Here is a 26723-nt window from a genome sequence, read left to right on the forward strand (position 1 = left end):
ATAAACAGGAACACAAAGTGGTTATTTTCAGTTCGAAAAATACAAAAATGTTTTCATTCAAAAACATGGATGTGCAAAAGTTTAAATGAACACAGAGAGCATATAAGACAGATGGATGATTCATATACACTCACTTAAAGGATTATTAGGAACACCATACTAATACTGTGTTTGACCCCCTTTCGCCTTCAGAACTGCCTTAATTCTACGTGGCATTGATTCAACAAGGTGCTGAAAGCATTCTTTAGAAATGTTGGCCCATATTGATAGGATAGCATCTTGCAGTTGATGGAGATTTGTGGGATGCACATCCAGGGCACGAAGCTCCCGTTCCACCACATCCCAAAGATGCTCTATTGGGTTGAGATCTGGTGACTGTGGGGGCCATTTTAGTACAGTGAACTCATTGTCATGGTCAAGAAACCAATTTGAAATGATTCGAGCTTTGTGACATGGTGCATTATCCTGCTGGAAGTAGCCATCAGAGGATGGGTACATGGTGGTCATAAAGGGATGGACATGGTCAGAAACAATGCTCAGGTTGGCCGTGGCATTTAAACGATGCCCAATTTGCACTAAGGGGCCTAAAGTGTGCCAATAAAACATCCCCCACACCATTACACCACCACCACCAGCCTGCACAGTGGTAACAAGGCATGATGGATCCATGTTCTCATTCTGTTTACGCTAAATTCTGACTCTACCATCTGGATGTCTCAACAGAAATCGAGACTCATCAGACCAGGCAACATTTTTCCAGTCTTCAACTGTCCAATTTTGGTGAGCTCGTGCAAATTGTAGCCTCTTTTTCCTATTTGTAGTGGAGATGAGTGATACACGGTGGGGTCTTCTGCTGTTGTAGCCCATCCGCCTCAAGGTTGTGCGTGTTGTGGCTTCACAAATGCTTTGCTGCATACCTCGGTTGTAACGAGTGGTTATTTCAGTCAAAGTTGCTCTTCTATCAGCTTGAATCAGTCAGCCCATTCTCCTCTGACCTCTAGCATCAACAAGGCATTTTCGCCCACAGGACTGCCGCATACTGGATGTTTTTCCCTTTTCACACCATTCTTTGTAAACCCTAGAAATGGTTGTGCGTGAAAATCCCAGTAACTGAGCAGATTGTGAAATACTCAGACCGGCCTGTCTGGCACCAACAACCATGCCACGCTCAAAATTGCTTAAATCACCTTTCTTTCCCATTCTGACATTCAGTTTGGAGTTCAGGAGATTGTCTTGACCAGGACCACACCCCTAAATGCATTGAAGCAACTGCCATGTGATTGGTTGATTAGATAATTGCATTAATGAGAAATTGAACAGGTGTTCCTAATAATCCTTTAGGTGAGTGTATATGGTGAACCACAAGCAAACTTATGAAGTCTATATCAATGCAGCACCAAGCAGCATTTTAATCTGACGCAGAGGCTGCATTCAAATTGAACTTATAAAAACAGCTGCAAACAGTTGTAACGCAAAGCACATGATCAGACTGCATGGGATTGAAATTACTCGTTTCCTCCCGTGATCAACCCCCTTTCTATCTGTGGGACTTGATTAAATTACTGGAATCCCCATTCACAAACACCCTCTATTGTCGGAGACTCCGACGTTCAGGACGTGCAAGACCGTTTGGCGCCTACTATTTGCATAAATCATTGATCTCTGATCCGAAAAACACTAATCTCATCACGAGTAAACAAGACATCCTTCTGTTCGACTGATTTGCTGAATAAGGGGGTGCCAGGCAGTCTGAAAATCTGCTACCCTCCAGGGATTTTTCAGAGCATCTAACACCTCTCAAAACAAGGCAAAGATTGTTAACAGATGTTCACCATGTACCCTGGTGTTAATGTCATCAATTCAAGAAGATACACACACACATATACTGATCCCCCTGAGGGGGGGGAGGATGCGAGTTCACCCAGCGAACTCACCACGCGTTCGAACTGAAAGTGACCCCACACACGCAAAAACACAGAGACATTCTCATCCCTGGACATAGTGGCTAAAAATCACCCTTTGCCAATGTATTTTGAAATGTATTTGTGTTGTGTTTCATGGTCCCGATACGGCAGACCATTATAACTAAGTTTTATGATATAATCAAAAGTGAAATGCTTATTATTATTAAGAATCATGTAACTTTGTGTTATTAACTGCTATAATCACGATCCGTGGTATCGTCGTGCTCGAGAGAAACCAACGGTGTTGAATTCTTAACTCAAAGTATAAAATTATGCATTCTTTCATTAATACCAGTTTTATAACTGTTTATGAACGAGTTTATTCCGTCAGTACATAGTCGGAAGAGGCGTGTACTGTGCTAAAACGCAAGGAGGTTGCCACAACACGTCCTCCCCAAATGATTGGCTCAGAAACAGGAGAAAGGCGTGGCTGTGGTTCCTTCAAAACACGGCGCCAGCTCTCTCCTCTTTGCAGTTCGCCAGAGAGAGAGAGACCCGCCTCCTTCCTTCCTCCAAGAAACCTTCGTTCGCTTTTTATTTCGTTTTTATTCTAAGTCTTCTTTTCTTGATAGTTTTACCTCAGTTTGATAATTGTCTTCAACAAACCAACGAAACCAACTTAAGGCTAAAATCATCTTTGGCTAAGTTTGCGCACGCTCTGAGTTACCATCGCAACCGAGACGCCTCTGACCACGTGTTCCAGGTTCCTTTGTCCACACAGACGCACACACAGAGGGCTAATCTCCAGACAGAGTAAAGTAAATTCTTAAATTCGCAATCTGAAAGAAATGCTGTTTAAGTTGTCTAAAAATTACTAGAAATTGTTGGGGTTTCGTTGTGAAGGAATGTTTTAAACTGTTTCTGCCTTTCTCTAAATTCTCTCACTTACACTCTCTCACCCACACACAGGGATGTAGTGGAGGCTAAACGCACGTAAACGCCGTTTACGCACCTCCCAAAATTCGGAAATAGCGTTTGCCCACCTCCAAAGTGCGTTTATCCACCTCTACATTGCGTTTATCCACCTCTAAATTTCACGTTATTTGAGCGGACTTTGTTTTTCCAGTGCGTTATCGCCGTTCGGTACATGATTCGAGCATTTGGGCCGTTAACGACAGAGCAGAACGCGTAGCACAAACACGGAGCAGAGAGCGCAGCGCGCCGACACACACACACGCACACACACACGGAACAAAGAGAACGGCGCACACACGTAGCAGAAAACACACGCTCGTGAAGTTACTAAACAAGCTGCGCGAGAATGAAACTTGATCGCAGCCGCAACAAGAAATCATTAAAACAATGCAAAAAAGGGATTTTTTTAATTCATTACAGGCAGCTGGTTTAATGTAGGGAGCATGTCAAAACCCAACTGTACAAGAGATTCAGAGGGAGTCAAGCCTGCACCAGATTTAAGACTTTTCCCTCTACAGGGAAACACTGATCCACATTTTTCTGATAGACCAAAAAATTAATCAATTTATCGAGGAAATATTCAACAGATTAATCGACTATGAAAATAATCCCAAATCACTAATCATTGCACAAGTGCATTGCATTGGAAGCCCTGGATATAAGCCTCCCTCTCGATCTCTCATAAATATTTTTGATCTCTCTGTTTTGTCATTTAAACTTTATAGATTTCAACCATATTATTCCTTCTTGAGTCTCTTTAACAAGAACTTAGATTAATGTATGAATTGAATAGTGATTGTGTGACCTATGATGAGGGAACAACCAGTGATACCCTTGGTAGTACCATCAAATGATAACCTATAGCGATGTCATCAGGATACACATACACCGGTAGGAAGTGGCCCACCTTACCGGGTGCCCACGTCGTGGTCCACCAGAGTTTATAGTTTACCCACCTCTTTTTTTACCACTACACCACTGCCCACACACACACCCGCACGCTCACACACACACGCACGCGCTTCCAAACCCACGCATCTTTTTACACACTACCATTTTACACACACACACCTAAAATCATTCTCATTCTCTCTCTCCCTCTCTCTCTCATTTTCTCTTTCCCTCTCATAACCTTGATTTGTTTTATTTTTATTTCTTATTGCGATCGTTCATATTGTTTGTTTGTTATGCATATTTACTCCTGCGTGTTTTGATTAGTACATGTAATCTTTAGCTTGTGTTATATTAAATTCCATAACCTTTTGAATTAAGTCTGTCTCATTTTTGTTCCATTACCAAAAGTCCCTGAAAGTGTGGTTTAAGTTACAGCTCTACCTTGATTTTATTATTAAAATATCTAAGTGGTCTAAGACCCGAAAATAATCATTCCTTGTGGCCACAGGAAAGGGTTATTTGTCGGTGTTAAAGACGATAGGTTTCTGTTCAGAAATTATACATGCTGATCGCTGGACGGACAGTTTGTATGATAAATGAACATTAACCTCTACCTAAATTTCCCCTAAATTAAAATATAATTTTATCTACCTATATCAGTAGTTACTACGAGAAATCGTGTTAATTATTGATATAAGTTGAGGTTTGGACCTATTCCCTATTTGGAATAATTTAATTTGTGTAAACGACATATGCATATTCATATCGCATGAATATTACCTCTCATTTGAGCTAATAAATTCCCTAAAATAGAGGCATTGTCGCTACACAGTATACCTTAATAGTGCACTAAGAAAGTTTTTTTGTTATTATTTTAATGGTCTTGGGCTTTATACTGACACCAGACAACAATATTTTGTTTATTAATCACTACTTGTTTTTCTTCTTTTCATTGTTTTTCATCATCTCATACTGCATACTTAAATATAATGGACATTAGATTTTTCAGGTTTTATCACTGTTGCTGGCTTCTGCTGGTGAAATGCAACAGCCTCCATTGTGAGCAAAAAAATTGCTTTTTTGGCAGCAAACACTTAAGATGGGTTTAGTGCACACAGGGATAAAAAAGTACCCCATGTGTAAAATGAAATACTCTGCTGTATCTTTAATGCTGTGGGCCTAACTTTCTGCCAGAGGTCCTGGACATCATGGATTCGATCAAATACCAACAGATAAAAATCAAAACCTGACAACCTCTGCTAGAAGTCTTATAATGGGCCATGTTTGGATCTTCCAACAGGACAGTGATCCAAAAACAAACATCAAAATCAAAACAAAAATGGATCACTGAGCACAAAACCAAGCATCTGCAATGGCCATCCTAGTCCCCAGAACTGAACCCTATAGAAAATGAGTGGGCTGAAGTGAAGAGAAGAAGTGCCAACATGGATCTGGGAATCTGAAGGATCTGGAGAGATTCTGTATGGAGGAATAATCTCTGATCTCTTGTCAGGTGTCCTCCAAACTCAGGCATTATAGGAGAAGACCCAGAGCTGTTATCTTGGAAAAAGGAGGTTGCAAAAAGTATTTAATAAAAGGGGGCAAATAATTGTTCCCAACGTGTTTTGGAGAAAAACATTTATTTCATAATGTGATTTTCCCCCCAGTTTCAATTCTTTTACTTCAATGAAAGGTTAGATTTTTGCTATTTTTTAAATAAAATATCAAAAGGATTAACAATGCAGATTTATTTTTTTGCAGCCGTATTTGATCATATTTACCAAGGGGGCAAATAAAATTCTGACCAGCACTGTATATTATGTAAATATAATATAATTATTTATAATTTTATTAATTTATTTTATAAGTTATTATTATAGTAACTACATGGACCATGAATAAAGAATGCTTTAAAATAAAGTGTTACCTAATTTTGTTATTTTATTATTATTTAGCTTTAATTTATTTTTATTTCAGTTTAGTAATTATAATACTCCAACTTTAACTTGTTAGGTAGTTGCCAAGGCAACATTTCATTTTTTTTTTAAGTGTTTCTAAGTTTTTTAAGTTTTCATCTAATATTTGTTTTATTTTGTTCTGTTTCAGCTTTATTTCAATGAACAATTTTTTTTTTTAAATTAGTTTTAGTTAACAATAATAACACAGGTTTACTGGGGAGTAAAGCAGGTTCCCTTTCAGTCGGTCAAGTTTGATGTACATCAGACATGGGATTGACCGACAGAATTGGGCATCGCTTTAAGAGACCAATCTACTTCGAGTGTAACAAAACGAGCCAATGCACATTGGCATGCAATAATTGCATCAGCTGCTCTGCCTCGCAGCGTGAGCATATAATGAGCAGAAGGTGCGTCGCATATTTGCTTTTTGCTTCGGAGCCAAGCTGTTGTACTGTTCCTGCTCTGCAATCTTATCTGGGAGTATTTAATGTTCAAAAAAGAAGAAAACGAGTCTGCTTCTTCAGGAGAACGCCTCTTCAAAGCTGGTGTTGCATAACAGCGAAGACCGCGCTGGCCGCGATCTCACAGAGAGCTGACAAAACAGCTATTTTAAGAGCTCTCCAGAACGTTGCGCCTTCAAAGAGTATGCTGATTAAATCATACCCTGTGCGCTCAGCACCAAAAAGAGCAGTTTCCTGAAAGAGCATACACGGTTTGATACTTCGTCTTTTTCAAGATGTCATTCAAACCATGCGTTTCTGGATGAGGTCATTTCCTATCCTCTTTTGACCTCCACGATCACTGGTCCTCTATCGCATTGCAAAAATGCTGAGACTGCGTTCATGGGCGGTTCATATTCATGGTTCATGGTTCATCGGCATGTTGTTCGTGTTACCTTTCTCATAAGGGCTTGAGCGCTCAGCGTGCCATGTGCCACGTTCACAGTCTCACATGCCTGTTAGCTTCTGGATGGGAGTGCTGGTCCTTCTCATGAGGGACCTAGCATTTCATTCAGGGCTCTGGGGGAGGATCAGATGTCGATCGCTGCATTGGAGAGAGGGCTGTTACGCTCTGGAAGTGAAGATGATGCTGAGCTTCCCACTATAATGGTGTGTGCTCATGCTGAATCAGATTCAGACTTGACAGCCATGCTTTCCTAGGCTACTCTGGGGGTGCAGTACGATGCATAATCGCCTTGCCCTGCCCCCGTGCCCTTTTCCCCGGATGTGTGTGAAAAACTTTGGCAGTATGGAAGCATATTGGCGGCAATGTGGCAATCCAAACATGCCTAAATCTGCAGAAAAAGTTTTTCCTCTCTCACTACCCTCAATGACGGGGCGGCTGTGCTACTGCAGACCGCCTCTTCCCTGCATGTGATAGGGAAGGCCAAAACACTCATAATGCACGAGGGTAGTTCTACCAGAAAGACTCGGGAGAATAAATACTGTAACAATTATACATTTATTAACAGCCCAGCAAGCAATATTATGATATAAAGTTCTTTGGAGTAGGCCCCGTCTGTAGCTCGCAATCTGAGGGTCCGGACTCTGCATTTCCTGCCTGAAGACGAAGGCAGGGGCGCAGCCGACCCCCTGTGAGGTATGGGAAGGGACCATCCTGGTGGTGGTGGGGAGGATGGAGGGGAAGGCCTTGGCCAGACGATGTCCACCATGGTGGACCAGAAGCGCCCCCTGGCTAAACCTTGCAGAGGTGCGAGACATCGCCAAAGTTTGCTTTCTCGATGCTCCCATCTCACGAGGTGGCCTTTTTGGCGACAATGTTGGAGACTGTGCCCAGCGGTTCTCCGCAGGTCAGAAGCAGGCTGAGATAACCAAGAGCTTGCCCCGATGTGCTACCAGAGTCACTCGAGGGCTGCTCCTCAGTCTGTTCATCACCATGGGTGTCAGTCCCCTGTGAAAAAACAAACAAACTCTGCCACAGCCAGCTCTACTGTGACGTCAAGCCATTTTCGAATGCGTCTGTCCCCGAGATTGGTTGCAGTGATTGACCTGAAAGACGCGTACTTTCATGTCTCTATTCTCCCGTGGTAGGCCGTTCTGTGCTTTGCGTTCGAGGGTCGAGCATATCAGTACAAAGTCTTCGGGTCAACTGGAAAAAGAGCAAACTCTTGTGCAGAGGATCTCTTTTTCTCGGTATGGACTCGGTCCACCAGACTGACAGAGGAATGTGTCCGGTCCGTGTTGAACTGCTTGGATACACTCAAGAGCAGAATGCAGTTGACAGAAAATCCTTGGGTAAGCATGACCTGATCGTCAGGTTCTTGAGGGATCCGCCTCGCCCCACCTCTGGTGCTGACGGCACTGCATAGACCTCCCTTTGAGCCATTGCAGGCAGCCAAGTTAAAAATACTGTCAATGAAAATAGTTCTCCTGCTTGCTTTTGCCTCCATCAAGAGGGTAGGGAACCTGCATGCATTTTCTGTCGACGAATCATGCCTGGAATGCGGGCTGGCCGACTCTCGTGTCATCTTGAGACCCAGCCTGGATGTGTGCCCAAGGTTCCTACCACTCCCTTCCGGGACCAGGTTGTGAACCTGCAAGTGCTGCCTTCGGAGGAGGCAGACCCAGCCCTGGCTTTTCTCTGTCATTCTCTTTTCTCTGCTCATTATATGCTCGCGCTGCGAGGCAGAGCAGCTGATGCAATCATCGCATTTTTGTGAATTTTTGCATTTGTTTATCACTCATTTTGTTACACTCGAAGTAGATTGGTCTCTTAAAGCGATCCCCAATTTCGCTGGTCAGTCCGACGTACGTCTCCGTTCCCTCCTTCAGGGAAGGAGGGTTACATACGTAACCGAGACGTTATGCAACATACCCGGGTAAGCAGGATGGATGGAAAAGCCAACTCGTTCATCTGAAAATGGCTGGGATTGCCGCAATGCCTGTCTGAAACTGGTCTCTTCAGAAGAAACATGCTCCAGATGCCCTTACAGTCAATCACCATGGGTTACAAACAGGAGAAATCCAGGCTTGTGATGGAGATGAAGGAGTCCACTGATCAGTCAGTGAGGAATGCCAAAGTCCAGATCCACACTGACCGTAAATGGAAAGCCCATGCTGAGGTTGACCAGGCAATAAGCAGGCTGCAGCAAAAAGAGATAATCAGCAGAGTTCAAGCAGGAAGGGCAGGCCTTGGGCGTGGAGACGTCCCAAAGTTCTGGTCAAAGGCCAGCAGGAATGAGAGGAATGAGCTGGTCGTTGCCAAGGTAACAAACATGGAGAATGAGCGTCAAAAGGTCAAGGCTGTAGCTGAGGGATGCCAGGGGAATGGACAACATGTGGTTGCCAGAAACATCAGCTTGGCAGACCAATGGAAGATCCCTCAGGCAAGGCTTCATTTTTTGATTAGGACAACGTGCGACATTCTTCCCTGTCCACAGAACCTGCACTTGTGGCTTAGCAAGGAGGAATGCTGCTCTCTTTGTAACACCCTGGGTGTAAACCTCCACGATATCTTGTCAGTCTGCAAGACGATACTCTCCTAAGGTTGCTACAGATGGCGGCATGACCAGGTCTTGAGAAGGCTGGCAGAGATCCTGGAGGGACAGAGGCAGGAAGCAGGCAGATGGCACTCCACACATTCAAAAAGGTGGAGGGGGTATAAGCACCACTCCGAGAGTACCACTGCAGGACTGCAGTATGAAAGTCGACCTTGGCAGGAAGCTCCTTTTTCCCACCGAGATCACCAACACAAGACTGCGTCCAGATATTGTGATGTGGTCCAGCAGCTCCAAAGCGGTACTCCTTGTTAAGTTAACCATTCCGTGGGAGGCAGGGTTGGAGGCTGCATGGGAGAGGAAGAGGCTAAAAATATGCAGATCTTGCAGGAGTTATGAAATGAAAAAATGAGTCAATACCTTTAATATGAATTATGATTCAGAAAAAAAAACTCCTGTGCTGTCCTCATGACAGCGCTTGACAAAACAACGTGCCTCAGGGCTTTTAGCTCAAAAATGTGCAGATTTGGAGAAATATTGATATATTCTCATAGGTTTACATCATATTTCTATAGACAGGAATAATATTTATTGAGTTTATACCCAAATGCGTCGATGTAATCATTATGAGCGCTGGATACTCTGATGTACTGTGTTTTCAATCCATACCAGCAGCCTGAGGGCGCCCTATGCACAGTATAGTCCATATATGGAATACATGAAGAAGAGCCATAATCATGTGACATTCCAGGAAGCTCCGAACACATACAAAGCTAACAGAGATCGCTGTAACATGCAGATAAAGACGTTTTGAAGACAATAAACATGATTGCAATGATATTTGATTTGCCTGTGTTCTTCGAGCCATGTCAGGTATTTTCATAATAATAGATTATATTTATAATGTAATGCTAATCTATATAGACTGATAGTCTGATTTTTTTATATGAAGCCAAATCAGGTCACAGAATGTTATTTAAAACACTCGACTTGCGTTATAAAGTAAGTTTGGAGCACAAACATGGTTTTAATCTCATAAATTGTCGTGTATTGATTGTGTGCTAAGCTAACATGCTAGCTAGCTCTAGGTGCACCTGCCACCTAGCAGTTATTCTTTTATGATTTTTTTCTAAATAGGAATGCTTACTGAAATGTTTCTTTATTCAAGAAAGGCATTTGATACAGTTTCAAATGTGAAGTGAGAACTTTGATAAAAGAAATTAGGGATTGAAACAGTGTGAATAGCCAGTCGTTATATAATGCAGTAATTATAATGCAGACAAAAGAAATGCATATTTAGAGCCATAACCAGGCTGGAGAGGTGTGAATGTGTCCAGGAGAGACTGAGACTGAATGGGGCTCGTTTGCACCACAAAACAATAGAAACAAAAGACTGAATGGATACTTTAGAAGATGACAATAAACATCAGTTGCATTTTAGAGTCTAATCAAAATAAAGTCATATGACATGATCTTGAAAAACATTTAACTAAATACAGAGTTTTAGACTTATCATCTTCAGATTTTAAATATAACATGGTCAGACATGTGGCTTTAGCTGCAGTGCATTTCTAGATTGATACAATGCCAACTTCAATTTTATTTTCATGAAGATGTTTCATAAAAAGAAATTTCTAATAACTTTACAAAACTTTGAAGCTATTTATAACTATTTTTTTTATTATGAAAATAATTAATTCTACATTAACAATAAACTGCCAGGTGTCAGCTTTTAAATGAGATCATACTTGTGCTTTTAGTACAAAGGGTTCATGAACTGTATCTGTTTCAGTTTGGATATGCCATTTCTGGGGATTTTTCAAAAGTGGCGTTGCAGCTTAACAGGTTAAAGGGACGAAACGTCAATGAGCGGTGGTACCCGGCTGATGACCCTGCAGCCTGCCAATAAGTAGCAGGCACCAATGCCTTGGCAGGTAAAGATCTACCTGAGTAATGTTTGATAGTTGCATATTATAACATAACATAAAGCAATATTTTTTTACTCAAATTTATTTATTTTTATTGTATTCTCTTTATTGTATTGTACATCGTAGATATGCATTCAAAAGGTTTTATATATACAATATCTAATAATATCTATCTATCTATCTATCTATCTATCTATCTATCGATATCTATATATTGTATTTCTATAATAAAATGCATATGTTTCATTGTTCACAGTAATAAAGAACCAATTAATGAAAGATTAAAAAAAAGAGCAAAACCGCCCAGTAGGGGGCAATATGTTCTAAGAATGTAAATTGTGATTCTTTTGAAACAAAAGAAGAAAGAAGCAGTAGAAGTAGTTAATCAACCGAGAGTTCATGGTATATGTGACGTTAAGTAAATCTTGCTTACTGGAAACCCCCCCGGTGTGTTTGTGTCTTCGATGGAGGCATTTTGTGGCGTGGGGACTGTGAATCATTGCAGATGTCACCCTCATGTCTCATCTTTCCTTCAAGGACCACTTTGAACATCTTATTTTTCCACTCACACTTACTCTGTTTAGACCATTTTTTCCACTCAATTTAAGCCAAAAAAATAAAATAAAAATAATAATTATAATAATAATAGCCAGTGGCGTCAGCACCAGGACTCGAACTCAGGTATGTGGTGTGAAAGTCTTACTTTCCACCACTGAGCCACAGAGAGATGTTGAACCCAATAGTCTGACACTCTTTTTAGATTGAATCAAAAGAGTTTATAAAAAAAAAGGAAAAGGGCACTCTTGTAAAGTTTTCTTTCATCGAAGCAGAGACCAGTGAGACAGTTGGGATCGCGTTCAACAGAAGTTATTCTTTATTGAGAGCTCTGCTGTACGCGGCTGTAGAAACTTCCAACATGATCTAATCTAACATAACTTTACATGGTATCTTATAGGCATTTTAGGAGGAGGGACTTTTGGGGGTGGAGACAAATTCAAACAAAGCATGTAAATGAGTATACAGGTTAAGGTAACACCCTAGACGGAGGGTCTAGCCAATCCTAATTCAATCAGCATAAGGCTCCAAGGGCCATTTGGGTCCGAAAGCCATTTGCAGAACAAAAGGTGAGATTCTCAGTGAATCATTCGTGTGCTAATCCCATCAGTTCTGAGTGATACTGGGACTCAAAGAGCCATTAAAGACAATGAGGAGAAAACAGGAAAGGCAACTTTGCTGAGCAGAATCATTATCTTACCCTTAAACACTAAATACAATATTCTTTACCGTGATGTTATGTAAGGAAGCATATTTGAAATAGATTCTTAAATTTGAATCCTTCAGTCCCCTCTTTGAGAGTTCTTAAAAACTCTCACAAAAATACAAATTTAGACACATAAAGTTCATTCTTGTAACTGGTGTAAGTTACAGGCACATATAACTTGCTCTGTGTTGTTCATCTGTAATTGCATGCTGACACAGAAACAAACATGCAATTTAGGGTCCGTGAATTTCTCTGCGTTGTGTATTTTTCATTTTCTCTTGTGATAGTTCGTTCAGCAGTGGGTCTGGTTGTCTTCTTGAGGTTGGGGCTTCATACGCAGATGAGACGGTCGTTGCATATGGATCTCGAAAAAGCCATCAAGTTTTATCTGCACACTGTAAGACAGAAAACAGAAAAAACAGAGAGCAGTATTTCTTCAAAACACTACGGTTGTAGCAGTTTAAACACTATGGTTCTATCGTTTTCAGAGTCTACTGTTGTCGTTTCATTCTTTCCCTATTTCTTAATTTATTTGACACCTATGGACCAGTGAGGTGAGGATGGACTATGGTTGGGAAGGGCCTATAAGGGAATCTTCACCACAGGGTTGGCCCCCGAAAGCCTGTTGCTTCCAGTTCTTCCTGGGCTCCTCACTGTCCGTGTCCTATTCTGTCCCTGTGTTGTGTACACACTGTACAGTGTGTGAGAAAATTGGCACATTTCCATTCTCCAGTGAAACATCAGTCCTAATAAACATCATTAACAGAGGATGGTGTCTGATTGTAGTGTTCTGCAGTAACATTTAAGGCTGTGAGTATACTGAATGTCCCCCAAACAAAGGCTGTGACAGTCAATAAATCTGTCATCTTTGTTGTAAGTTACTGGGGAGATTAAGCAATCACAGCCTAAATGGTTAGCACCGTATCAAGTTGCCCCACGAGTTTAACGAAGAGGGGAGGGTCTGCTTCAGAATATCAAGCAGGCTAAGCAGAAGCTGGTTAACCTTGTTAACTTGTCTTAAGTTATTTTTGTTTTTTCTACATTCTTTTCCAAAATGTCCATGCTTGCCACAGTAAGAACAACTGGCTTCTCTAGGACATTTGCGTTTCTGTTTCTCTGAATTGACCTTAAAGGATGCTGCTGCAATTTTTACCCTTGCCTTGACATCAGAGTCTCTTTCCCAAGTAGCTAACTTGTCCAAGTTGTTTTGCAGGGTTCTACTGGACCATGTTAGTTCTAAGTAAGGCAACGCCTTTTTATGTTCTGACAGAAGACCCTGAAACCATGCGCAAACTAGGGGACCAGTATCACCTAGCACCTTCTCTGAAGTGTCAGCAATTCCGCTGTAAGCGGCAGCAGTCTGACAGAACCTCTCAGTATATTCACTCACAGTTTCTTCTTTCTCTTGTACACAGCTCGACCAATCGATTTTGGGTCCTAAGATATTCTTTAGGATTTTCAAAACACCTTCTCTCAAATCGCCTTTACTGACATGTTGCAGTTCGGAAGTAACAGCAGACTCAAAATTGTTGAATTCAGATTCAGTTAGAATTTGTGACATCAGCTGTGTGACTTCCGGCAACGACATGTCGTAAAGATGCATTTTACTGAACAATGCTCTTCTAAATTCAGAAAAATTTGTGCGTGCTGAGGGTAAACTCTGGGAGAGTCTATCTATATCCTTAGGACCTAAAGATGTTTTGGCAACCGTTTGTATTTGGACAACAGAAGAGTTCGGAGTAACACTTTTAGTTCCCTGAGATCTTCTCCTAGCCCCACAAACCTGCACTGAATCTACAGGCTGATCAGTTACTGATTGGATGGCTACATTTGTTTCAAAGAAAGCTTTTAAGTCAGGATAATTGTTATCAGGCTGACTAACTTCTTCCACATCAGTTTTTTCTGCATCTTTGTTGCGGTTTACTTTCTTAGTCAACAAAGATATTCTAGCACGGAGCTCTTTGATCTGTTTCTCTAGCTCGGAGTTGCGCTTAGACTGTTCTGTAGCTAGGGTTAAACCAAATTCTCTGTGACAACAGATAAAACTTTTCACACTGTTCTTGCGAATACTTTCTCCTAGTACCTTCTTACAATCTTCAATTGACCAAACTTTGCCTGGATCAATGCCAAATTTCTTTGTTAAATTCAATCTGACTTCCTCAGTCACGATTGAGTCCATGTGCTCTGATAACAAAGACTTGAATTCACTATCTGTCCAAAAAGGTGTAATCTGTCTAGTACTTTTCCTAAACATTTTGTGAATTTCTGTTACCACAAACAAACACTAAAAAAACTTCTCTCTACTGTCTTGCAAACAGAGGGTACAATCTTATTAGCACATGAGGCTAAATCTAATTCTAAAGCTAATTCTCTAGCTTACAGATAGGTCTTCTCTAGCAAGAGCATACACACAATATTAACATGTAACTGTTAATCTTCCCTGCCAACAACAGAGGATCAATTTCATCTCTAAAAGAAAACTTTTTAGAGGCTTATCTTTAGTTAACCAAACTCTACAGCTGTTTGTTAACTTCTTCTCTGAACGACGCAGAGGAAAACAATTGTACTGGTCTGCATTGGTTCTTTGAATAGAGTGAAACTCACCGAATCGTTGGTTGTACAGAAAACATTCGTCTGGAACTCAGTCAGCTTTGTTGAGATCTTTGAGCTTGAAGTTTCAAGATTCAGTCTGGGACTCAGTCAGCTTTGTTGAGATCTTTGAGCTTGAAGTTTTCAATCTGGAGGAAGCTGGAAAGCTTGAAGTTTCAAGATTCAGTTCTTTGAGTTTCCTTCTTCTCCATCCGGGTCACAAGGCACCATCTGTTGTAAAGTTTTCTTTCTTCAAAGCAAGAACCAGGAGACGTTGGGATCACGTTCAAACAGAAGTATTCTTTATTGAGCGCGGCTGCGGATTCTTCCAACATAATCTAATCTAACATAACTTTACATGGTATCTTATAGGCATTTTAGGAGGAGGGACTTTTGGGGGTGGAGACAAATTCAAACAAAGCATGTAAATGAGTATACAGGTTAAGGTAACACCCTAGACTGAGGGTCTAGCCAATCCTAATTCAATCAGCATAAGGCTCCAAGGGCCATTTGGGTCCGAAAGCCATTTGCAGAACAAAAGGTGAGATTCTCAGTGAATCATTCGTGTGCTAATCCTATCAGTTCTGAGTGATACTGGGACTCAAAGAGCCATTTCAGAGAAAACAGGAAAGGCAACTTTGCTGAGCAGAATCATTATCTTACCCTAAATACAATATTCTTTACTGTGATGTTATGTAAGGAAGCATATTTGAAACAGATTCTTAAATTTGAATCCTTCAGCACAAAAATCCCTTTCTTCAAGGCAACCACAAAAACAGAAGAATATCCTGACCAAAAAGAATTTAAAAATCCAAAAAGAGAAACAACAATCTCCAAAACAAAAACTCAGGAAAAAAGGTTCCTAAAACAGCAAAAATAAACTCAGGGAAACAATTAAAATGACACAAAAGAAACTTATTGGAGCAAGACCAGACTCTTAGGAACTGGCTTAGGAACATCAATAACCAAGTGAAGATACAGAGAAACAGACCAGCTTAAATACACAGCACAGAACAAGGCACATGTGAAAACAATAGCACTGATTATCAAAGGCACATGGGGGGGACATGCCTGTAGCAGAGGGGCGAAGGATGTTGTGAGCATATTCCACCCACACAATGAAGGAAGACCAAGAGGATGGGTTGTTAGCCACCATACACCTCAGGGTAGTCTCAAGATCTTGGTTAAGCCTCTTCATTTGCCCATTGGACTCCGGGACAAACCTTGAAGATAGACTCACCATAGAACCCAGAGATTGACAAAATGCCTGCCAGAATCAGGAGGAAAATTGGGTCCCTCAGTCAGAGATAATGTCTTGTAGGATGCCGAATACTCGAAAGACATGGTTTATAACCTCTTTTGCAGTGGGTAGTTTAGGCAAGGGAATAAATCGGGCGGCCTTGGAGAATCTATCAGTTATGACTATGATAGTGATGTTGCCCTGTAATAGCGGAAGTCCAGTGATAAAATCCATGGAAAGATGAAACCAAGGTCTATGTGATATGGAAAGAGGTTGCAAAAGCCCCTGGGGTGAATGGTGAGAGACTTTACCTTGGTTGCACGTGGGACAGGCATTTACAAATGATGTGACATCCTCCTTGATAGCTGGCCACCAAAACCGTCTCTGGAGGAACTCAAGCCCTCTCTGGCCCTCCTCTTGGGTCAGGTTCTTGGGCTTGGGATTGTCTTACAGTACTTTCCAGCTCCCACCTGATATGAGCTATAATCTTGGAACTGGGGATAATTGGTGTAATAGAATCTTCTTGAGGAGTGTTTACATATATTTGGAACAATACATCAGGCTTTAGGTTCTTAGAGCCTGGGCGGTAGGATAAGATGAACTGAAATCGGTTGAAGAATAAGGACCAACATTCCAGGCAGGGGCTGAATCACTTAGCTTGCTGAATGTATTCCAGGTTTTTGTGGTCTGCACTTGGAATGGGTGTTTGGCCTCCTCAAGCCAATGCCTTCAAGCGCTAACTTAACTGACAGTAACTCTAGATCCCCCACATGATAATTCCTCTTAGTCGTTGTAAGGTAGTGGGAAAGGAATGCACAAGGGTGCAGCTTGTTGTACTACGTCCGAGGCATCAACCTCAACGATGGGAAGGGAATATCTGGGTTTGGGAGAATAAGAATAGGTGCAGAGGTAAAACATCTTTTCAGTTTGTTCAAAAAACTACTCTGCTTCAGTTCCCCAGCAAAAGCTGTGTTCCCCTTGGTGAGGGCAGATAAAGGAGCCACTACAGTACTAAAGTTCAGGATGAATTTGCGAAAAAATGTGCAAAGCTGAGGAAACGTTGTACTTCCTTTACTGACGAAGGGGAGGGCCAATCCACAACTGCTTGCACCTTTTGAGGGTCCATTTGTATTTTGGGTCACATGAAACTCACATTTCTCAGGTCTGACATAAAGATGGTTGTCAAGAAGGCATTTGAGAACCTTGTTGACGTGTTTCACATGCTCTTGGAGGGAACTCGGGAAAATGAAGATGTCATCCAAGTAGACAAACACAAATTGGTTGAGCATATCTCTGAGAACATTAACCCTCTGGGGTTGACAAACGGGCCGGCGCGTTTTGCTGGATTTTTTTCACATAGCAGCAAAATAGACTTAAAATACTATGTCATTTATGGTCATACAAGACTTAAGAAATATGAAAAAATAAACTGTACAATGTCTACTTTATTATGTGTCCACTTACAATCGAAACAAAACATTGTGCTTTTGTAAAATAAAGAAAATAAACAGGGTATGCTTTCTGCATGAACTTTTTTTCTGGAGCACGTCTCTAAACTTAAACAAAACTCAGTGAATACTAGTCACACAGGCAAGAGCAATTTATCTTTATAATCATTTAAGTGTCTGCTATTAAATTATCTAATTTATGTAATTTATGTAATCTGTATGAAAAGAGAGCGATGTCAGTTGTTCTCATGGCATCTCATTATCTACTAATGTAAACGCCCACGGAGAGCGCACGCTATTTAATGGCAAATGATCTGAGGCAATCCATGCAAACCTGTCAACACCCAAATCAACTCAATAAAACACATCAAGTTTAATCAGATTCATGTACTTTACATCGTTTTGTGACGCTGTGAGGAATAATAATAGCATAATAGTAATAATAATCCTGGAAGAATTTACCTCAGAAGTGCTGGTTTCAGTTTTATTTCGAGGAGCAACAGACCCAGCTGAGGATTGTGAATAGTAAGTTCTTTTTTCTTAAGTGCTTTGTTCTAATCGCAATATAGTGTATGTAAACCGCAAAAAGACTTAAATATGAAACATTAAATATGAATCGCGTGTCTATGTGTGAATGAATGGCACAGATGCCTGCTGTTGTTTACTACAGGCACTTTCAACATGCTATTTTTTACATAAGCAAATTGACATTTATATGCCCTATATAATATATCATAAAAACGATATGTTGCAATCAATCAATCAATCAATCAACATTTATTTGTTAAGCACATTTACAGTTACAGACGAAATATGAATGTTTAGAGAAGATTTCGTTGATTAGTTCTGGATAGATTATAAAGTTTTTACTATAAAATAGACTACCGCCACATCCAGGGCCTGAAGTTAACTTTTTTGACCACCAGCCACTGTGGCAGGTGGATTTAAAAATCCACTCGCCACAGTGACTTTTTACCAGCCAGTTTTTTTTTTTTTTTTGGCCTCATAAAAGGTGAAAAAAAAAAGTACTTGCACAAACATTTGTTCTTTAACTTGTAAGAATACACATTTAAGTGCTGTCAAGTTATTAACGAGATCCTTACAAGTAATAATGACTCTTAGAATACAGATATGTAAACAAATCACACGCGGCTGTGTTGATGGCTGGGCAGCTGTTAGTTACAGCGTTCAGGAACCGTTAAGCAGAACTAAATTAATATTGTTATTACTGGTAAAGTTACCGGGTAGGCATTTTCTCACCGGTTCCCAACTCCCAACATCTGTGCAACTGTCATTGTAATGTAGCTTATGTCAGCGTTGCATTATCTCATCTCATCTCACCAACAGTTTAATACTTAACTCACATATTATTCAAACGTAGTCAGAGAAGGGCCTCATCGTTCTCTCCGATCACATATACGTTCCGAAACACTCAAACTGCGCTGCTTTCACAGATGCTTTTTGTACTCCAGTAATGTGCCGCCACATTTTTAGCTAAAATCCAACGAAATGGCTGACTTCGTTTAAATGTCAAAGAACAACAGTTGCAAAAAACAAACAAACAAAAAAACGCAAAGACCCGGCCCCTTTAGTTACTGTTGCTATGTCCGACAAGCTACACCGCGCTCACGCCAAACCATGATCTCATGCAATGAAAAACACATCGCGCAGCAGAGACACTGACAACACGCTGACAGACAAGACAGTCCAGGTTACTTTTGATATTAAACAAAGTCTCAACGTTAAAATTTGGTCATTTTTAAAGAAATTTAGACAATACCGTTTTTTGGCTCTGTAATGTGTCTTGACAGATCGCTGTGGTGCCTCAGTTAAAGCTGCTCGTGAACCGATCATCTCTTCCTTCTAGTTAATTTATAGCATCAAATAAACATGAATGACCATAAGAAGGAATGTAGTTTTAACTGCGGAAAGATGTCAGTAGGCCTACTTAGTACACTCCGTTTTTTCAAGTTCAAATCATCCAACGTTGAACTCTCCTGACTGCTTTGTCGGACAAAAAAAGGCGGATTCGGCGGATTATGATTGGCCAGATCGCCGTCAATCAAACTCCCCGCGAAGGGTCGATTCTCATTGGCTACCTGCCAATGTGGCAGGTAGATTGACAGTGTTACCCGCCAATTGCAGAATTCACCCGCATTTGGCGTGTGGTCGGGTGTTAATTTCAGGCCCTGGCCACATCAAATAAGCTTCTGTTCGCCAATTTCTGCTCATATGATAAATATATAGCATGTGATTTTTTCTCAAAAATAAAGTAGGTATATTGAATTATCAACTAAGATGTTATTATAGTGTTTGTTCCAATGTATATTCAAACTAATAAATCCTTGAGCAGAAAAAAGGAATCGCTGGTGCAGCACAGATGTTTACTTATTAATTAATTTATTTAAGGTGCATAACAATGACTAACGTTTCGATGTAAAGTTACATCTTCATCAGAGTCCTTCACCTCCTTTTTCTAATGAATCCTTGAATTTGAAATATATATGATAAAATGCATGCTTTTTACAAAGAAAGATTACACTTGAAATATTGTTATAATTGCAATTGTTGTTTATTTACATGTGAATTTTTTTTAATAAAATAGCAAAAAATGTATTTACAAGGTAGATGTAAACAAAATCTCAATAGGCAAAAATAAGCCTTCTCATTAAATTATTTATTATTGTGTTTTATTAGTGACAAATTTGGGTAGTGTCATGCTTGTTGTTCTGTGTTGTTCCTCTGTTGTCACCAGTCACATGTCTGTCTTGTTCAGTTTTCCCGCTTGTCATTATCAGTTCAGTTAAATCACCTGTGTCCTGTTAATTATCATCATCTCTCTCACCTGTTCTGTTCATCAGTGTTAGTATTTAGTTCCCTTCAGTTCAGTTAGTCTTTGTCTGTAATTGTCGTCGTATACTCGTGTTTTGAGTGTTTACCCTGCCTGTCTGTACCTTTGGAAGTATATCTGTGATTAAACTCTTACATTGGAGCCTTCAGCCTTACGTCTTCGTCTGCCTACACTCACAACCTGTGACAGGGAGGGGATAAATATTCCAAAACTTTATGAAAATACAGTATGAGAATTAACTGCACAATTATAAGAAATGTTTACCTTGGATATTATACAAATTGCATGCATACAAAATTTGTGGAAAAAGACAAAAAAATGTCAAGATGTTTTCAACTCTAACTTTGAACCAATTCTGTAGAATGGCCCATATAGCCTATTTGAACAGGATTTGTTTCCTGGTATGACTGTGTACTACAAGTGAAACATTGTAGTTAAACCAATTCATAATCCCCTACTGAATACTGAATACCACACTGAAATTACAGTACAAATTTAGAACTGAAACAAATGTAGGCTTCTATTATTGCAGCAAATTTAAGCAAAGTAGGTAAAAAGTAGCTAAACGTCAACATTGTGTGCCTAGTTTTTCTATAGGCTAATTTAGAAAGGCTATGCATGTCAAGGTTATGTGTCTTATACTTTGTGTTATTTTAATTTGTAAGTAGAACTAGTTCCCTTTCAGTCGCTCACGTTCGACGTAACGTCAACGTGACAACGTAATTGGGATCACTTCAGGGAGCCCTATCAACTTCGAGTGTCTACAGAACGAGCCAATGAACGTTGGCATGCGTGAATCGCGTCACGCGCCCCCGCCCCGCCGCGCGGGTATAAACAGGAAAGCGGGCGCACGCACACATTGTCTTTCACTTCGGAGCCGAGCTTTTGCGAGACTTCTGTCTACAAATAAATCAGCCCTTGAAGACTTCAAAGAGATCTACTCTCTGCCTACAGTGTTGGTGTGACGGCGCGATCAGCGGTCCCCTCGCCTATGCCCCGATCTAGCGTTTATTCTGCCCCGCAGAATAGACCTACTTCGGTGCATGACCAGGGTGATCTGAGGATTACCGTGAGGGCTTCCCCGTCGAGTCAACCTCCGCGGGCCCCTCACGCCTCACAAGCGCTGTTGCCATTGGGGCCCCTTAGTGAACATCTTGGTCCTTCTCCGGAACGACCAACCGTTTCCTTTGGGGCTCCAGCTGATGATCAGATGTCGATCGCAGCATCGGAGGGGGAGCTTCAGTCCTCTGGAGATGACGACTCGGCTGCGTTGCCCCCTTCGGGGCGTGTAGCGTTGTCCGAGACCAATCCAGAATGGGCGGCTATGCTTTCCCGGGCCGCCGAGAAGGTTGGGCTTGCGTGGAACCCTCCACCACGTCCCGAACCTTCTCGGTTGGACGATTGGTTTCTCGGGGCGGGCCGTGCTAGTTCTCAGGGCGCCGCCCTGGTACCTTTCTTTCCGGAGGTGCATGAGGAGCTTTCTAGGACGTGGAAGGCACCGTATAGTGCCCGAAGCCGTTCTAGTGGCTCTTCCCCCCTCGCCACCCTCGACAGCGGGGCAGCTAAGGGGTATGTGGATATCCCCCCAGTGGAGCGGGCAGTCGCGATGCAACTGTGTCCGGCGTCCGCCTCCTCTTGGCGGGGTAATCCACGCCTCCCGTCCAAGGCCTGTAAGTTTTCGTCCGGTCTAACGGCGAAGGCTTACAAGGCATGTGGACAGGCTGCTTCCGCCCTTTATGCCATGGCGCTCTTGCAGGTCCACCAGGCCCAGGCGCTCATGGACATGAACGAGGGTGGTTCTGACCCAGAGCTCCTCCGGGAGCTCCGTGTGGCAACCGACTGATTAGCATAATGATTTTATAGATGTGTTGTATTTTATTTTATTGTATTGTTTTGTATTTCACTCATTTATTTTTTTGCCGTTATTTTTGTCTCTGTCTAGCGCTTTGATCAACTTTGGTTGTTGTAAAGCGCTTTATAAATAAAAATTGATTGATTGATTGATTGAGTTCCACTGTGTGGGGTATATTGGAACAGCAGTTGAACTCCCTCTACACAGGTCTTCTGCCCCAGCAGTTGGGGGTCTGAGAGTCTTGCGTAGGGCGCTGGATGTGGCAGCAACCGTGGCGTTTTCCATGGGATCCCAATTACGTCGTCACGTCGACGTTACATCGAACGTGAGCGACTGAAAGGGAACGTCTCGGTTACTAATGTAACCCTCGTTCCCTGAAGGAGGGAACGGGAGACGTAACGTCCCGTCGCCACCGTTGCTGACCATCGCTGCATGGCCGTCACAAATCTCGGCTCCTCAGCGAAAAACAATGTGTGTGTGCGCCCGCTTCCTGTTTATACCCGCGCGGCGGGATTCATGCACGCCAACGTTCATTGGCTCGTTCTGTAGACACTCGAAGTTGATAGGGCTCCCTGAAGTGATCCCAATTACGTCGTCACGTCGACGTTACGTCTCCCGTTCCCTCCTTCAGGGAACGAGGGTTACATTAGTAACCGAGACGATTTTGGTACTGAAACATAACAGTGAAATAAATTAAACTAAATGATCGTAAAATTAAAACATTGTCAGGACTTGCTACCCAGCAAACATTGGTCCGACGGCAACGTCGTGTCCCTGGCCAAAAATAGTCGCGGTAGGACGGCATAAATCGGTAAAAATATGTAACACAGAACATTTCCTAAAAATGCATTCAGATACATTTGTACATGTCTACAGTTCTCTTGGGTTGCATGTATAATTGTTATTTTGACTTTTAGCTACGTGTAGTTCAGTATATAGTGTATCGGGTGAGAGGACGTCACGTGGCGATGTTTTTTACACGTGCATTTATAGTCCATCATGACCCTCTATGAAATCCTCGTGAAATATGCAAAAGCTGTGCTTAATCCTTGCATGGTTAATACTGCAATAATTAATTTAATTGCCCAAGTAGTTTTTAAGAGGTTGTGAAGACGTCCACTGACGTCCTTTACACGTCTAGTCAAGGCTGTGAATAGACGACCACAGACGTCTTTTACACGTCTAGTCAAGCAAGACAGAAAAAAAAACAGGAATTATCTTTATGAAATACACGATTTGTATACAAAGTAAATATATTTACTTTATCTTGTTTAAATAAATTATAATCACAAAGTGCCCAGTGTGGTTAAGTGATTGCAAAGCCACTGCATTTTAGTCGTTTTAAGTGGATGTCCAGTAGGTGACGTCCTTTACACGTGCATTTATAGTCCATCATGACCCTCTATGAAATCCTTATGAAATATGCAAAAGCAATTATGCTTACACCTTGGTTGATACTGCAATAATTAATTTAAGTGCCCCAAGTAGTTTTTAAGAGGTTCTGAAAAGACGTACACTGACATGCTTTACACGTCAAAACTGTGCCACCGAGATGTTGTAGCAAATCTCGCGATATAGCGATAACGCAGCCATTTTCCCATTTTTCTACAACTATGAGGCGAGCAGGATTTTAGGGTGCATTGTTGTGTTGCCGAATTACTAAAAATCTGCTGTTGGGTAAGTACATTTTGTATTATAAATGTGACATTAGACATTTTTGTTATTACATTTTGTTATAGGTCGCGCTGGCGGAATGAAACTGCGCTAGCAGCTATTCGTTTGTGCTTCATGGACCGTTTATTAGTTCGGACCATTTCGGATATTTCATAAGTCAGGAGGTGTTTTGCATAAATGTTAACATATCCCAAAACATTTCTGTGATATACTGTGGTTTACTGTGTTTATATCTTACACTACCTCACCTGCACAAATAGTTAATCTTATGGTAATGCACAATGAAAATAGGCAAGTATCAGGAAGGAGACTACCTGATTCCTCACCTATGGCCTCAGCTTTAAATAAGTAAGTAATGCTTTATGGCCGCGCCTTTTTGCATAATGAATATAAATCCTGTCTGTATGCAAAGAATGAATCTTCTGTTTTTAATAATATTTGGAATGTATTGTGAGTGTATTATTGTCACTTGGAGGGTAGTTTATGTGCTCTCTATATTAAGGCAATTAATGGCTCAGGTTTGCTCTGTTACAAAGTTGCTCTCTAACCATACTCTAAGATTACCAATTTTGTAATCACTTCAGTGAAATTTTTAAAACGTGATTTTGTTTGTTGTTCTTGACGAAATTACATTAAGTTGCAATTTTTCTTTCAGGGTCACATAACGAACAGCCATCTGTCAGACGTAGAATTCAGGAATCCTTCTCCAGGCCATCTGGCAGAACCAAAGAGACATTGCATTTGTTTCTTGTTTAATGTCCTTCACAAAGGTTTGTGTGTGGGTTTTTTTTTTTTTTTACCATATAGTTATGGTGTTTATTGATTAAGGTGTCCTTTCTTACCTTAAATATTTTTCACCCATTTGTTTTTAATGTCTATTGTCTCCAGTTCCAAATTCTGCATTATCATCCCAGTCCCAGAGGACACCCCATTGTATGTGAGAACTTTGTCGCATCTTATTTTATACACAATTTACCTTAAATACAAACATACATTTTTCTAAATAATTGTTCATACAGTTACAAATATAGAGCCTATAATGTCTGTCATTGCTCAAGAAAAAGCTAAAGTACAGCCAGCTAATTTTATAGTGACTAATGCAGTATTACACTGTGAAGTGTAAATTTGAACATCAGTTTTATCACTTCACAATTTAAAATATGTAGACCAGGTGTAGCCAACCCTGGTCCTCGAGAGCCACTGCCCTGCTTGTTTTCCAACTATTCCTGCCCTTCCAGCTTCTGACTGACAACACACCTGATCCATTATTAGTCAGCAGGAAGTAGGGCAGGGATAGTTTGGAAACAAGCAGGAGAGTGGCCCTCGAGGACCAGGGCTGGCTACTTTGGATTTAGTCATTGTGAATGATTATTATATGGCTACAATAGTTGACTATGTCCAATTGGATTACAAGAAGTCTAAATCTTTGCTACATCCACAAAGTAGTTAAAATAAAACAGTATTGTTTACTGTTTTTATTTAACTACCCTCTTATTTTAAGTTTGTGTGTGTTTTGTTTTCATTAACAGAATTTCCTAATGTTGTCTTGCCTCTTGACCGCTGCATTCGGGAGAGAGCACAGAAGTGAGGGTATGTATGTTAATGGTCTTTTCCAGCCATGGGGTTGTCCTATCCAAAATTGAATTTACATTTTACAAATCTTTACATTTTGAAATTGCTGGCACCAGACCCTCAAGGAGCGCTTAAAGTGAAAGTGAAAGTAAGAAATATTATATATTTTTAATTATTGTGAACAGCGTGTTCCCTTTCAGTCGCTCACGTTCAACGTAACGTCAACGTGACGACGTAATTGGGATCACTTCAGGGAGCCCTATCAACTTCGAGTGTCTACAGAACGAGCCAATGAACGTTGGCGTGCGTGAATCGCGTCACGCGCCCCCGCGTGGGTATAAACAGGAAGCGGGCGCACGCACACATTGTCTTTCACTTCGGAGCCGAGCTTTTGCGAGACTTCTGTCTACAAAGAAATCAGCCCTTGAAGACTTCAAAGAGATCTACTCTCTGCCTACAGTGTTGGTGTGACGGCGCGATCAGCGGTGGCCGCGAGCATTGCAGCTCACAACTGCTGTTTTCACAGCACTATTGTTCTGTGTCTGTGTGTGTGTGTGTCGGTTCGGTGGGCGTCCCTGCATTCCGCCGCACTGTCCCACCCGGGGTACGTCTGTGGTGCCGTTGGTCCCGCTTGCTCGGTCTCTGGGAGCCTGGTTAACGCTTCCCAGCCCGTCTCGCTGGCTCATCCGTACCATTAGACTCAGCTATGCGATTCAGTTCGCCCGGCGTCCCCCTGCTTTCAAGGGCATTCTGTTCACCCGTGTTCTAGTGGACAATGCCCCTGTGCTCAGGGCAGAGATCGCAGTCCTACTGGCGAAGGACGCGATCGAGCCGGTCCCTCCAGCCGATATGAAGACTGGCTTCTACAGCCCGTACTTCATTGTACCCAAGAAAGGTGGTGGGTTACGACCAATCTTGGACCTGCGCGTCCTGAACTGGTCCCTTCACAGGCTACCATTCAAGATGCTTACGCAGAAACGCATTTTCAAATGCATCCGTCCCCAAGATTGGTTTGCAGCGATCGACCTGAAGGACGCGTACTTTCATGTCTCGATTCTCCCTCGACACAGACCGTTTCTTCACTTTGCGTTCGAGGGGCGGGCATATCAGTACAAGGTCT

At 41.5% G+C, this 26723-nt stretch overlaps 1 protein-coding gene and 1 long non-coding RNA gene across 5 annotated transcripts in view; one reads left to right on the forward strand and one right to left on the reverse strand.

The window, feature by feature from the left end:
- Positions 1-26723, reverse strand: part of plxdc1 (plexin domain containing 1) — a 935956-nt gene that overhangs the window by 1427 nt on the left and 907806 nt on the right. The gene's annotated exons all lie outside the window — the stretch shown is intronic.
- On the forward strand, positions 24-25727 carry LOC311096438. 3 transcript variants are annotated; one of them, XR_014609032.1, is made up of 4 exons: positions 24-780; positions 24687-24801; positions 24920-24968; positions 25561-25727. It is a non-coding gene; the product is annotated as an uncharacterized lncRNA (long non-coding RNA). The 3 variants fall into 3 exon arrangements; XR_014609033.1 differs by lacking the exon at positions 24-780 and adding an exon at positions 23898-24034; XR_014609034.1 differs by lacking the exon at positions 24-780 and having other exon boundaries at positions 24476-24801.

The sequence above is a fragment of the Abramis brama genome (genome assembly GCF_963993115.1).
Source record: "Abramis brama genome assembly, chromosome: 14".
NCBI classification, from domain to species: domain Eukaryota; kingdom Metazoa; phylum Chordata; class Actinopteri; order Cypriniformes; family Leuciscidae; genus Abramis; species Abramis brama.